The sequence below is a fragment of the Cryptotermes secundus genome, unplaced genomic scaffold (assembly GCF_002891405.2).
Source record: "Cryptotermes secundus unplaced genomic scaffold, Csec_1.0 scaffold135, whole genome shotgun sequence".
NCBI classification, from domain to species: domain Eukaryota; kingdom Metazoa; phylum Arthropoda; class Insecta; order Blattodea; family Kalotermitidae; genus Cryptotermes; species Cryptotermes secundus.
Window position 1 is genome coordinate 132,663 of NW_019730104.1, and position 14,380 is coordinate 147,042.

Genomic DNA, 14,380 nt, shown 5'->3' on the forward strand with positions numbered 1-14,380 from the left:
CAGTTGAGTGAAGGACTGGTGGCAGTCCCAGACCAGTTGCGAGGCGATATGGTGATTGCCAAGAGCTTTAATTGCAGCTTGACAATCTGATAGAATACAGATGTTCCTATTTTTATAGTTTCTATCTACATTCTCAACTGCGCATGCTTTAATGACATACACTTCTCTCTGGAATACCGTTGTTTATCGTCCAAGGCTAAAGCTAAGTTTCCGCCTTGATCCATGGCAATACACCCCAGCTCCAGTGCTTGTTTTGGAACCATCTGTATACCAAATTACTGCCCCATTTCTGTCGGGCTGAAACCCCTTTTCCTATTCACTCCTGTCAGGGAATCTGATCGTGAAGGGTTTATCATAGACATGTCTCGGTGTCATCTTTTTCCATACCCTGAGTCATGTGTACATGACCAAAAACTTCGGATCTGGAGGATGAGATGCGCAGGGCAAATAGCACGAATGTGAGAGAAAATAAATGCATATAGAATATTGGTGGGAAAGCCAGAAGGAAAGAGACCACTGGGAAGACCAAGGCGTAGGTGGGTGGACAATATTAAAATGGATATTAGAGATCTAGGATGGGATGGTATGGATTAGATTGATTTGGCTCAGGATAGAGACCTGTGGAGAACTCTTGTGAACACGGTAATGAACCTTTGGGTTTCATAAAATGCTGGGAATCTCTTGAGTAGCTGCACAATTGGCAACTTCTCAATAACAGCTCAGTTACATGAGTGAGCGAGTGAATGTGACACTACATGTGAAATTCAGAATATCAAAATATTCAAGCCCAATATCAAAACTACGGACGCGATGACATCAATGCTAGCAGCATGTAACGTAAGATAAACATATTTACGATGATAGAATCTTTATTTAAGGAACTTTCGTGGAATACATAGCACATGAAGCTTCAAGAAGATTCTTCAGAAATCTACAAACAATACGACTTTGTATGCCTTTCAGAAGTTGTTTCACAGAAAAATTAATACAGAGGAATGAATGCGATCAACTTTACTGGAAATTATTGTTCCATTGTCTACAAACGATTACAAGATAGGTGTAAAATATAAAGTAAAGTAAAGTAACTAAAGTAAGTAAATTAACGCTATCCCTGTAACAGGCCGTGAAGGCCCGTAGGGTTGTGAGACGTTGAGGCTCCCACACTATCTAGACAATCGGCTCAAAGATGGCGGTAAGGTTGTCAGCCTTACGTGCCGGCCGCGCTTTACTCCCCAGGAAAATTATTTAATTAATTCCTGGTACTCATTTCTGTTAGAGGCTGAGTCGACCCCAGGGCCATAGTGCGACCGGAAGGATTAGGTCAACTGAAAATTATAACTAATTCAGTAAAGTTCAAGTTTGCTAGCCTTCAGCCTATTACATTAAAAGCAAAATGGCCAAAATTAATACCAAAAATTAGATGTCGCTGTCTGAGAAACTTTTTGAGAAAATGACAAAATTTCAGCCAAAGAGAATCTAGGTTATTATGAAACGAACAACGTAAGACTTGGTTCGACGAACGATGTTCAAAGCCATCAGACTATAGGAAACAAGCCAAACTGCAATGGCTGCAGAATCCGAGCCAAAAAATGGGGATAATCCCAACAATGTAAGACGTGAACTAGTATACATTTCAGAAACAAAAATAAGGAATATCTACATGAAGAAATTAAAGAACTTGCAGCAGAAACATTACAAACTTGCATAGAGCAATAAATGAATTCAAGTAGGGTTACCCAACTAGACGTGAATGGCAATCTGCTTTCAGTTATCCACAGTATTCTGAATAGTTGGATGTTAGGCAGATGCAAATACACGCAGCTGAGGCATTAATGCCTGAGCCTAGTCCTTTGGAGACTGGGATTCGTACTGAAAAGTTGAAACGGTGCATATATCGAGGTACTGAGCAAATTCCGGCAGAACTTATTCAAGCAGGAGTCGAAATATTACGGTCTGAGATCCATACTTTCTTACTTACTCATGGAGCTGGGCCCTTCTGGAGGAGCCGCCAATTCTGCAGCTACTCAAGAATTTCCCAGCATTTTATGGAACCCGAAGGCTCATTACCGTGTTCACAAGAGTCCTCCACTGGTCCCTATCCTGACCCAGATCAATCCAATCAATACCATCCCATCCTATCTCTCTAAGATCAATTCTAATATTGTCCACCCACCTACGCCTTGGTCTCCCCAGTGGTCTCTTTCCTTCTGGCTTTCCCAGCAATATCCTATACGCATTCCTCGTCGGGATGAGGAAGACTTATCTGAGCAATAGAAGAAATATGTTATTTTATGGGCGACCGCATACCAACTGCGTCAAGACAAGCATCAAGACATGGGACAAGAGGCGCAGTCTTGCTTCATTCGTGATTCGTCAGCATGAAACAGACGTCAGCATCATGACTCAGACCGGTGTGCGGCGGTTTTCATAATCTCATTCGTTTCAACTGTGCTCTTTCTTTTGCGTCATGTCGCAGACATCGTGTCTTGACTGTTACATGTCTTGACGGATGCCGGTGTGCGGCCTATCTAACATTTTACAAAATGGGCGGCAAAAATGGCTGTAATGATTACTGATATACCTGTGTGTCATTTTTATCAACATACAAAACTTTACCCAGCATCATTTTCTCAGTATTAAGTGTATATGTAGATGAAATGACTGGGGATCATCAGCATGGGTCCTGATGTAATAGATGAACTGCTGATGAGAATTTCTGCATTTGTCAGGTACTGAAGAAGGAAATGGGAGTACAACGAGGCAGTACAACAGCTATTCATAGCTTCAAGAGAGATTGTGATTCAGCTAGGAGGGTAGTATTGTACAACATTCTCATTGAGTTTGGAGTACCCATGAAAATAAATCGGCTTATCAAAATGTGTTCAAGTGAAAATTGTAAATTTAGTATTGGTAAATACGTTTGATAATCTTTCATGTTCAGAACGGTTTAAAACAAGATGATTTTTCTCCGTTGTTTTTCCACTTCGTTTTGGAATACGCCATTAGGAAGGTCCAAGAAAACAAGATGGGACTTAAATCAAATGGGACACATCAAGCTGCTAGTCTACGCTGATGATGTATGTGTAAATCTGCTGGCAAATAATATAGATACCATGAAGAAAAACGAAGACACTTTTATTGATGCTACTAAGGAGGTTGGTCTAGAATTAAACACAGAGAAAACTAAGTATAGGTTGCTGTCACCAGAAATGAAGGGCAAAATGTGGTGTAAAGATAGCTAATAGATCCTTTGAAAATGTGGCACATTTCAAATATTTGGGAACAACAGTTGTAACCGTTTGCCTGCCCTACTTTGTTGAGCGACACTTTCCTCTCTAACCGCACTTCCCTCACCTTCACCCCCCCCCTTTGTTGGTTGGTTAGTCACACATTGTTCGTCTCTCCCCTCCTTCTTTCTTCTTCTTCTTCTTCTTAGGTTGGGCGCCAGTAAGCTCAGGTGGTGTCGGCTTACAATAGCCGTTGATTTATTTTGGAAGGGGGTTAAGGTGACAGTCAACTAGTTCAGCTGTGGGTAGAGCTGGGATCCTTCTCAGAGCGTTTGATAGGGCCTCGCTCAGGTCGGGGGGGAAATCAGTTGGTTCAATGCTACTTTGCACTTAAACACCGTGATAATTTACTGATATCAACACTTTCCTTCACCTGATGACACACACAGTCAATACAAAGGATGCTTATATGTAGGTCCTTATATAACTCAGTCCTGCTATAACGGACGTTATTAGCATAATTTACACTTTAGCACTTTGAATTTGGGTTTGTCCAGAACAGCGGAAACACAGATTTTGTTTCTAAATTGTTCACGAGTAGCAGACCACTCACTTGGCGATTTTTGGCAATTGTCTTGTGACTCTTCGTCTGAAAACAATGAGGTACCCTGGGCGTCACGTCCTCAGCCAAGTCACTCCCCCTTAATTCCACTGACTGGGTAACTTTTTTAAAACTAGGACTTCACACAATTTCTGGATCTCCAATTAGCTAGCTGTAGTTTGGGACTTTGAACCTTAAAGTCCTAACGTCATTTTCGACAGTACACTGACAGATAACCTGGTTGGCGTGGGTTTCAAAACCGCCTACTTTTAAGTTATGACGTGCAGGACCTGTCAGTGATCGAATTCTCAAAGTTTGCCGCCGTGCTACTCGCAAACAAAATTTCTCAGAAATTTCTCTGTATAACATCAAGATTTGGAATAAGTCCATTCCTGAGAACAAGAATGTGACTATGTCCCACTGGCTTCGCTATTACTTGTTATCTGCAATTAATTCTTGTTACTGATCATTCTAACTATACTTAAACTAGTGAGCGACAGTGGAGCGGTTACACTCCCCAAACGAATATTGGTTCTGTCACGGTGCGGTTGCACAGTAACAAACCAAAATTTGATTCAGAAGGAATTTAGAAAGATCCTGAATTCGGGTAATGCTTGTCACCATTCAGTCCAGAACCTTTTGTCTTCTCGTCTCTTGTCTAAGAACGTAAAAATTATAATACACAAAACTACAGTTTTGCCCAAGGTTCTGTATGGGTGCGAAACTTTGTCTCTGACATTAAAGGGGGTATATAGACTGAGGGTGTTTGAGAGCAGGATGCTGAGGAGAATATTTGGACCGAAAAGGGATAAGGTGACAGGAGGTTGGAGAAAACTACATAATGAGGAGCTTCATAACTTATACTCTTCTCCAAGTATAATTAGAATGGTCAAGTCAAGGAGGATGAGATGGGCAGGGCATGTAGCACGAATTGTTGAGAAACGGAATGCGTATGGGATATTGGTGGGAAAGCCAGAAGGAAATAGACCATTAAGAAAAGCCAAATGTAGGTGGGAGGATAATATTAAAATGGAACTTAGAGAGATAGGATGAGATGGTATGGACTGGATTTGTCTGGCTCGGGATAGGGATGAGTGGGGGCTCTTGTAAACACCGTAATGAACCTTCTAGTTCCATAAAATATTGGGAAATTCGTGAGTAGCTGCACAACTGGCGGCTTCTCGAGAAGGGCTCAGTTCCATGGAGTTAGTTAGTTACACCTTATTGTTGGAAACAATTAAGCAAATTCTTTCAGAAAGTTGAATCTAGCCACTCTATGACACCGGTAATGTAGTTTTGACAGCTGAGACGTGGGCCCTCCAACTAACAGACAGAACCCGAAGGACAGACATCAGTGAAATTACATCACGTCACTGCGGACATTCATGAACCAACTCCATTCACCTTCTGCCCTCGCAAGCTGTCTTCTTCTGATCCATCTTCATATTAGTTTCCATCTCCCTCTCGGCCTTCCGCAGGAACGTTCCTCAAGATAACCCGCATCCCCTCTCATACCCGGAACCCTCAGACGTGCTGACCGGAATATTTAAGAACAGAATGGAGGGACGCAAGCGGCTGGGCTACCAGTAATGACTTTCAGTTGTATTTGGGATGTGCTGGATTCGAATCTCGGTCGGTACACTGCCCACCCTGACTGAAGTTTTCCTTGTTTTCTTTCAGTTACTCCAGACAAATGCCGGAACAGCCCCTCAGGTTAGGCCACGACCAACTTCCGTCCAATTCCTTTCCAATTCATCATTCAGTAGCATCCAAACGTTCTTTATTCTTGCATCCTGTTGTTTGTTACCATATAATATTATTATACAACTGTCAACATCCACCCTACTTACCACATTTTACTATCCTAACAATGCTTGGTCACTATATCATTCTTTATTTTCTTTCCCTTGGCACTACAGCCCCAGTGGGCCTAGGCCTACCTCCATGAACTTTTCCGTTCACTTCGGTTTTTCTAGATCTTACACATTCGGTAGGACTCCTTGGGCGGGTGATCAGCTCGTCGCAAGGTCTCTACCTGTACATAAACACAGAAAAACGCACACACACAAACTAAACATCCATGCCCTGAGTGGGATTCGAACCCACGATCCCGGTTTCCAAGCGAGCGAAGACAGTACATGCCTTAGACCGCTCGGCTACCTGTGACCGGCTCATTCTTCAATTTACCAGCGCACAATGTAACAAATTGCTTACTCCCAATAGAGCACTGTAGGTCGCGGTGCAAGGGCCGAGAATACCCACCCTTTATATATATATATATCCCTCCATTCATACTTCGAGTCTCATTCGCAGGTTCGTAGCACCTTGCATACTCCTATAAACTACACGTTTCACAATCATAACGCAAAACTTAACACTGTTCCTGTGATTAACTAATTATGCACTATGCCGTGAAGAGTCATGGGGGAGTGGATCTATAGATCCACTGCTTGAAGGTGAGTGGTCAGCTTCATGTCCCAGCGCTTTAGCGTCCGAGAAAGTTCCCCCGGTATCCACTGGGTAGGAGGCTGCGTGAGCCCCAGAGCTGGTCTAGACGTGGAAAGGATAAACTCGTGCCCGTACCAGGACTCCAACTATGACCCATCGGATGCCCAGCTCCTAACCAGTCACTGTACTGACTGAGCTACCCCGGCCCCTTTCACACCTGTAAGAAGGTGACAAAGTTGTTTCAGGGAAGTCTGTATATAGCTTATACTTTAATTCTCCCTGTACAAATCTCTATTCATACTGTCACGTGTAGGGTCGTACATGCGACGAAAATGACGGGTTTTAGTTCGGATGATTGGATTTATTAGCACTCTGGTTAAAACCTCTCTTAATTATAGTCAATACAGCGCTATCGCTGATTTACGCAATTTATAGTTTACCGTTGCACACGCACTAAGGTTATCTGTTTTCACTAGTAGTCTCCTAGCAACGGATGTCAATACAGAAACTATCACTTTAAATTACCATGAAGTCTTCTTGTCTTCTACGGACTTCCCGTGGCTGTCTTCCACCGAGAACTCAGGACTGAACTGTGTCACTGGCTTGGTCAAAGTCAAAGTCAAAGTCACATTGCGACTGACGGTCGGTCAGTCAGTCAGTCTTGGTGTCGAACCCCATTTGGGCTCATGACCAGACATTAATATTTGACAGTTAGAGTCTTGTTATTGTGGGGCGCCCTCTTTGACGAGAGGACGGGTCTGTCTTTTGTAAGAGTCATTTTCTGCAGTAGTAAGTCATTTCTCACAACGTAAAAATGTTTATATTTTACATGTTAAACATGTTAGAAAAAAATATATATATATAAATAGGGCCTCTGTCAGTCCAGCCTCAGTACAGCAGATTTTGCCCTATTTATAATAGCTCACTGGCTTGGTCAAAGTCAAAGCCACATGGCGACTGACGGTCGGTCAGTCAGTAAGTCTTCTGGGGCTCATGACTAGATATTTATTGCTGTTTGACAGTTACGGCCTTGTTTTTTTGAGGGCACCCTCTCTGACGGGTCTGTCTTTCGTTTATGCTTATTCTTGGAATCACGTTATATAGTTGCGGCACGGTCCTCATAGAAAACGAGGCCTCTACTGTTGACGAAACGTGTTAACTGCTTGTTGCCTAGCAATGGAAAGCCCTTTGCCTATTGTTGGCCAAGCATTTTTCTTCGCAGGAACGTGTTTACCTAGTTATTCCCTAGCAACAGATATACATGTTACAATACATAAATACGTAAGCGTGCTACTGGAATGATGTAATCCTAACCACATTGCCAGTAACTACAAAATTCCGCTGACGTCAGCGGAAAATACGATTTGATGTAGGAGTGTGGGTTCTCAACGCTGGCAGATTGAAACCGCAACTGATTCATCAAGAACTAGACCAAACATTCAACATCGCTTTCCACGTGTATTGAAAAAGTCCAAATAAACTCAAATGGCATTTATAGAAAGGGCACACAATTTATATGATCAGAAATATTCCTGCTTTAACAAAACGGATATTGGAGCTGAAGGCTTCCTGACAACCTAAACATGTCACAGATATGTAGAGGAGTATCTTAGGCTGTGTTTGTGTTCGCTCTAAACACTGTCTGTTAGAAACTTGCATGTGGGCTGAGCGTTAGCCTGCTGCCTATACTGTTTTGAGTAAAGCGACGTTAAAGCTACGCTTTGTACTTGGAATGCTAAGGGAACATAGAGAGCAAACAGAAAGGGAAGTAACGAGCATTTTGTTAAAATATTTGTGCTCAGTGTTTAAATATACAGTTCAAGAATAATATCCTTTTAATCGTTTAAACTAGAAGATTTAAGAAGCTGTGTTGCAGGTGACTGCCATGAAAATTTCCGTCTTTTTTTCCTAGCCTACGATATGAGCATGGGATCTGAATATGACTCCCTAGACTTGAACATGCGGTAATGACTTCCTTTGATTCCAAGTAAACATTTCATAACGTGTTTGTTATTTATCTAACTACGCTTTCAAAGCTCAAGTTGTGTAGCGTAACCGTCACATAGTATGAACTGCAATTGTGGTTCTTGTTGCTTATTTTACGATGCTGTCGACTATGAATGGGAGGATGACTGGTGAATTATGTATTCGAATGAATCTGATAATGAATTGTAAAAGTAAAAAAAAAAAGTAAAGATATCCCTGTAACAGGCCGTGGAGACCCAGAGGATTGTGAGATGTTGAGGTTCCCACATTTTCTAGACAATCGGCTCATAGATAGCGTTAAGGTTGTCAGCCCTACGCGCCGGTCGTACTTTACCCCCAAGAGTATTCTAAGAATATTCATGGTACCCATTTCCGTTAGAGGCTGAATCGACCCCAGGGCCATAGTGCGGCTGGAAGGATTAGGTAAATTGAAAAATTTACCTCATCGGGATTCAACGTTCCGGCTTGTAGCATAGTGCCTCAACCAACTGAGCTATGAATTGTTCATTGCCTATGTCAGGTACTATCCCAGAATTTACCTGGTAGGACTCAGTAACATCAAGAATTTCCTCAGTCCAGATAACAGCTCTTCAGGCTGACATTCGAAACGAACACCTCCAAAATACAAGTCTGAAGTGTTACCGCTACAACAGCTTGCTCGGCGAACTTGAGAGGATGCGGAGAAGCCGGTCGCAGCCTATGTATAAGCACTGTCTATGATTTTCACTGGAGGTAGTTGCAAATTCCTAGAACTCCTAGAATAACAGGTCGGGATATCGTAGTCCGTATAGGAGTCCCGGTAGGGTCAAGAATTTTCTCTTCTCCACGTCGTACAGACCGACTGTGGGGTCCACCCAAACTTCTGTCATATGGGCACCGGGGGTTCTTTTCCCGGGGGTAAAGCGGCCGGGGCTTGAAGCTAACTACTCACATCCAGCTAGTGCCGAAGTCAAGAAAATGTGGATCTATGCATCTACTCCATCATGCGTCTTCATGGGGTGACACTTAATTACTTAAGCACAGGGACAACTTTACCTCACCTCACCTTACCTTACCTTACCTTAGAATAAGAGGTTTCCGAGATGAGATTCAAACCCGGTACCTCCCCAAATATTAAACACGAGTGTTAACCACCGAATCGCAAATTCCGAAGAATATAACTAAATTATCACTTATGTAAATATACTCGTATAACTTCCAGTTTTGCGATTGAAAGGAAACCAGCGCAGATTCATCGAGCAGAAATCTTGAGAAGTTGTCAGTCTCCGCCCTTTTTATGGAATCCGACAGTTCATTACCGTTTTCACAAGGGTCTCTCCCCTAATAGGGGTGGACGGTTTGTCCTGATCACTTGGTGAGCTGTGCTAGCAGGATCTCCCATGCTAGACAGGTCGAAGGGTAGATGTCAGACAAACGGCAGCCTCTGGCCTCCCGTTATCGGCCTCACCTCGTAAAACAAAACACTCGTATTTCAAGACAACTAAACCTGGATGCTAGATAAGAGAATGATGGTCATCTGTCGTAAAAGAAGCCCCATTTCTTACAGGACCATGCAGCCAAGGAGAGGGCCTTCAGCTCAACTCTATCCCGAGCCAGTTTAATTCACTCAACCTTTTGCAAATTCTCTCTGAGTTCCTTCGTTATTTCGTTGACTCCGCGGATATATCGAAAGAATATACCACAACTTCTCTCTAACACTCCTTCAAATTCCACAGCTCTTACATATGATTCGATTCCATATACGGCGTCATTCAAACAGCGTCATTATATAACATACTGTGACAAATATTACCATTGCTAGACAACGGATCGGTAAGCACGTTCCCGCTGCAACGAATAGACGCGCAATAGTCCAATGCTAGACAAAGGCTTGCTAAAAGCGCGTTTCGTAGCAACGGATATGATTGTGGACATCACAGCGTTACTCCGAGATTGACACACGTTTCGTAGCAACGGATGAAACAAATAAAGAACTGTTAGAGGTAGTTCGCCCAGAGTTCATTCGCAAGTGAGCCGTCAATAGTTGAATGTTCTGCTGTGAAGTTTTAACCAGAGACAACGAAAGCTTAAAAAGTGACATATTCATAAATCAGAAGCAAGTCAGTCACAGCGGAAGAGAAGACACTCGTAGTCCAGTAAGGAATGGAGCGAGTCTTAGACAATCACTGATTGTGAGCTGTTATAATTGAATGTAATTATACAGACGGTGCCAATAAATCCTATCATCTCATCAGGAACCCGTTACTATTAGTCACGCAAACCTTCCATACGTGACTATACATTAAATTCATTCCTCCATATGGTCCCTCACACGCATTGTTTGATGAGTGTTGGATTTTCTTCCCACCAACCTGAGACCAGCCGCAGACCTCGAATAGAGAGGCAGAGGCGTACCAATCACACCTCTGTTTTATTCATTTATATCAGTGAAATTTTATGCGTATTAAACGTCCAATCTGATCCCAGAGGTAACGCTTCGAATATTGGCTCCGGAAACAGTGTTTCAATGCTGATGATTTTTATATTTTTTTAGTATACGAACTTCTCAGATAAATCCTCAGAAAATCCGGATTCTTTTTTCACCATTACAAGCAAAACAAATAATCTTTCTGACCTACTTTATACGAATATACCAAATATGCAGAAGCAGGTTATCGTTGTGCTGGATGGGTAGTAACATGATTTCAAACCTACTTTGGCTTCTCTTATTACTCGAGCTAATTTCTGAATCAAGAATCCGGCTTCTCCATTGTAATATATTGTCACGTATGAGGGGTTTGCGTGAAGAATGAAACGGGTTCTGGGTTGGTTCGTTGATTTTGTTACCCCTTCTTTACACTTTCTCTTAATTACAAACAATTTCAACAGCTCATAATCAATGGCTGCCTAAGACTCGCTCCGTTCCTTACTGTCTACGAGTGTCTTCTCTTCCGTTGTGACTGACTTGGTCCTGATTTACGAGTCGGTCACTTCTTCAGCTTCCGCTGTCCGCTGGTTAACGTTCCACAGTCGAACAGCGAACTCTCTTACGAATGAATTCGAATTCTAGTTCACTCGCGACTCTGAGTCTCATGTTAGGACCGACGGTCAGTCTGCCAGTCTGTCTTGGCATAAAGCACCCATCTGGGGCTGACAGTTACGGTCTTCTTTTTTGTGGGCGCCCTCTCTGACGAGAGGACGGGTCTGTCTTTTGTATATGCTGCTGGTCCTTGCCAGCGCAGTCTTTCTCGGATCCGAGACCCTTGGTACTCGAGACCATATATTACTGTCTCAAATTTGAGACTTCCCTTTTCGTCGCCTCCTACTCGCGAATGAACTGAAATGCTCTTTTACAGTTTCGGGTCGCACCGAATATAAGCCACCGTGACTTAAGGCGCGTCCACATTACTCGTGCTAGTGTGACTCGCTATGCTCGCGAGTAATGTGGACGATATGACAAGTCACGAGACAAGCAAATTTTAAATTTTTTATTTAAAAACTATAGCCAATAAATTAAAATACGACTACAGCCTATACACTCCGTGATTTTAGTCCTCAAGCGAACTATACCGACCGAGCGACCGCCGCTTGTCGGCGAAGTTAGTGACAACTTTAGCGGATAGAGGGTGTCACGTGGTCAGCGCAACGAATCCCCACGGCCGTTAATTTCGATTTTCTAGGCCTATACACACTACGAGTAAATATACGGATCCTCACGCGCCGAAACCTGGCGTGCAACTGAAGTAGAGTGGACGAAGATTTACGAGCACAAGTAAAAGCCAGACGAGTCTCCCGACGAACACAAGCCTGGCGAACACGAATGTGGACGCGCCTTTACAGTTCCTCTGTTATTTTGTTTTTTCCTGTGTTTATCATTAGCAGTGGGAACGTGCTTACCGAACAATTGCCTAGCAACAGTCATATTCGTCACGGTTTAAATAAACATTACAAGTAGTGCCAGAAATATGCCCCCTTTTCTTACTAAGAGAACATATTGGCAAACATTCGACACATTAACAGAGGTCCACATTCGGATATATTTCTTTGTACTTTGTTCGTATGTCTCTTTGTAGTCTATTTAACGACGCTTCAAGTATCATAATGATCATAATGAATAATGGAATGGGTGTGGAAGGAAACCGCCGAGGTGCAGTTCAAGTTACTCTCCCGGCATTTTCTTGGAGGAAGTTAGGATCACCCCTAAATAGCCAGTTACCATAGCCGTTTCCCAAACGGGATTTGAACCGGACACCTTACGAATACAATTCAGACCGTTACTACTTGAGACACCATCCGCAGTCAACATTCAGCGGAATGTGCGAATTCACATAACGTGACCTTCGTGCGATCCTGTTTTCTGCAACAGGGAACAGATGTCAGTCCGATTTAGAAAACTTCGGCGTATCCATTCACAAAATACAAACACCACAAGCTTCATTAAACATTTCATCTTGACTTCTCGGTAATACCAATACTAAATATTAATAGTGAACTAATTTCATGGCACATGATGTCTTCTTCGAGCAGTTCATAATAATTCTGCTCACTGAGCACATCTGTGTCACAGAACTCGAAGATTAATCATTGTCGCTACTAGACTCATCTCAGTTCCCATCATCAAGCCTCATTTCCTAATAATCCGTTAATATCCCGATTCATGACACAGAGAGACACGTCTGTGACCACAATCCTGTACTGAACGTATCTGATACCCTCACGAGTTATTACGGAGGGAATTCAAATGGGTCAGGGTATTGCAAAGAAGGCTGCGGAAGTCCTTAGTCAGACATGGGGCCACAAGCTGCTCTGGAAGGTCCTTGTTCCATGGAGTCATTTAGTTACCTAATAACACGGGTCGTGACATAGCTCAGGCCGTTAATTGCAGGCTTCCCGCCGCGGCGGCCAGGGTTCGAGCCCGGGTCATGTCATATGGGATTTGTGGTGGACAGAGTGTCACTGGGGCAGGTTTTCTCCGAGTATTTCGGTTTCCTCTACCATTTCGCATTTCAGTGATTGCTCCACAACCATCATATTTCATCTGGGGCTGGCCGCAGTTCCAAGTGGACTCAGTCTCACACCGTGAGGAAAATAATAAAAAAATTAATAACACAATTATAATATAAAGTTCTGCTTAGTCTAATTCATGTGAATACAGACACGAAGCCGTCATAAAATTACTTCTCCTTTCGCAATCATGGAAGTCTTCTAAGTACCGTTACTGTGCTCGAATAAAAAAGAATGGGGTGTGTCGTCTATGTAGCACGCATGGGAGAGTTATTGCATGCATGAACCTGAATGTAATAGGCCATTTTTGAGACATGAACGTGGATGAGAGGACAATACTGCAAGAAGTTCTGGGAACAAATAATGATCTACTTTTCTTTCACTACATATATTTGTTACGACACGAACCACATAGAAAAAGCCGCGTCCAACAGTTTTGCTATCGTTAGGTGCAAATTCAGGGATCGAATACCTTAACCTAGCCCTGAGAGTCGTAGGAGGCGACGAAAAGGGGTTGGAGTCTCGTTTCTGAACGAGTAAAATATTGTCGCGAGTCCGACGGGGCTAGGACCCGAGAATGACTGCTGGCGAGAACCAGCAGCAGATGTAAACTATAATCCGTCCTCTCGTCAGAGAGAGCGCCCCACATCAACAAACCTGCAATTGTCCTACAGTAATAACAACCTGATCATAAGCCCCAGATGGGTATTTTATTCCAAGCCAGAATGGCTGGCTGACCTTCGGTCGTAATATAAGACTCAGACTCGGACTCATTGCCGCGGGGAGGTGTTTACCGAGCCGTTGTCTAGCAACAATTAGAGGACACACAGACACACAGACCACAAGATGATTTTATAACCTCATTTTATCAGCCTACTTCCTTTATTAAAAAATAAGAAGTGGCTTATGATATCACCGTGCTGTCTGTGATCCCCTTATCTTTGCTAGGTAACGGATCGATAAACATGTTCTCGCTGCAATGAATACACATGCAGCAATATCAGAACTTCTGTTTATCAGTAAGGAAAATGAGCTAGGCCGCTCCATATCTCAAGCGGTTAGTCGCTGGCTTCCCACCGCAGCGGCCCGGGTTCGATCCCGGGTCTGGTCAAGTGGGATTTGTGATGGACAAAGT

At 43.1% G+C, this 14,380-nt stretch overlaps 1 protein-coding gene across 8 annotated transcripts in view; it reads left to right on the forward strand.

Annotated features, from left to right (window-relative positions):
• LOC111866025 (allatostatin-A receptor) overlaps nucleotides 1-14,380 on the forward strand; it is a 421,775-nt gene that overhangs the window by 73,218 nt on the left and 334,177 nt on the right. The window lies entirely within an intron of this gene.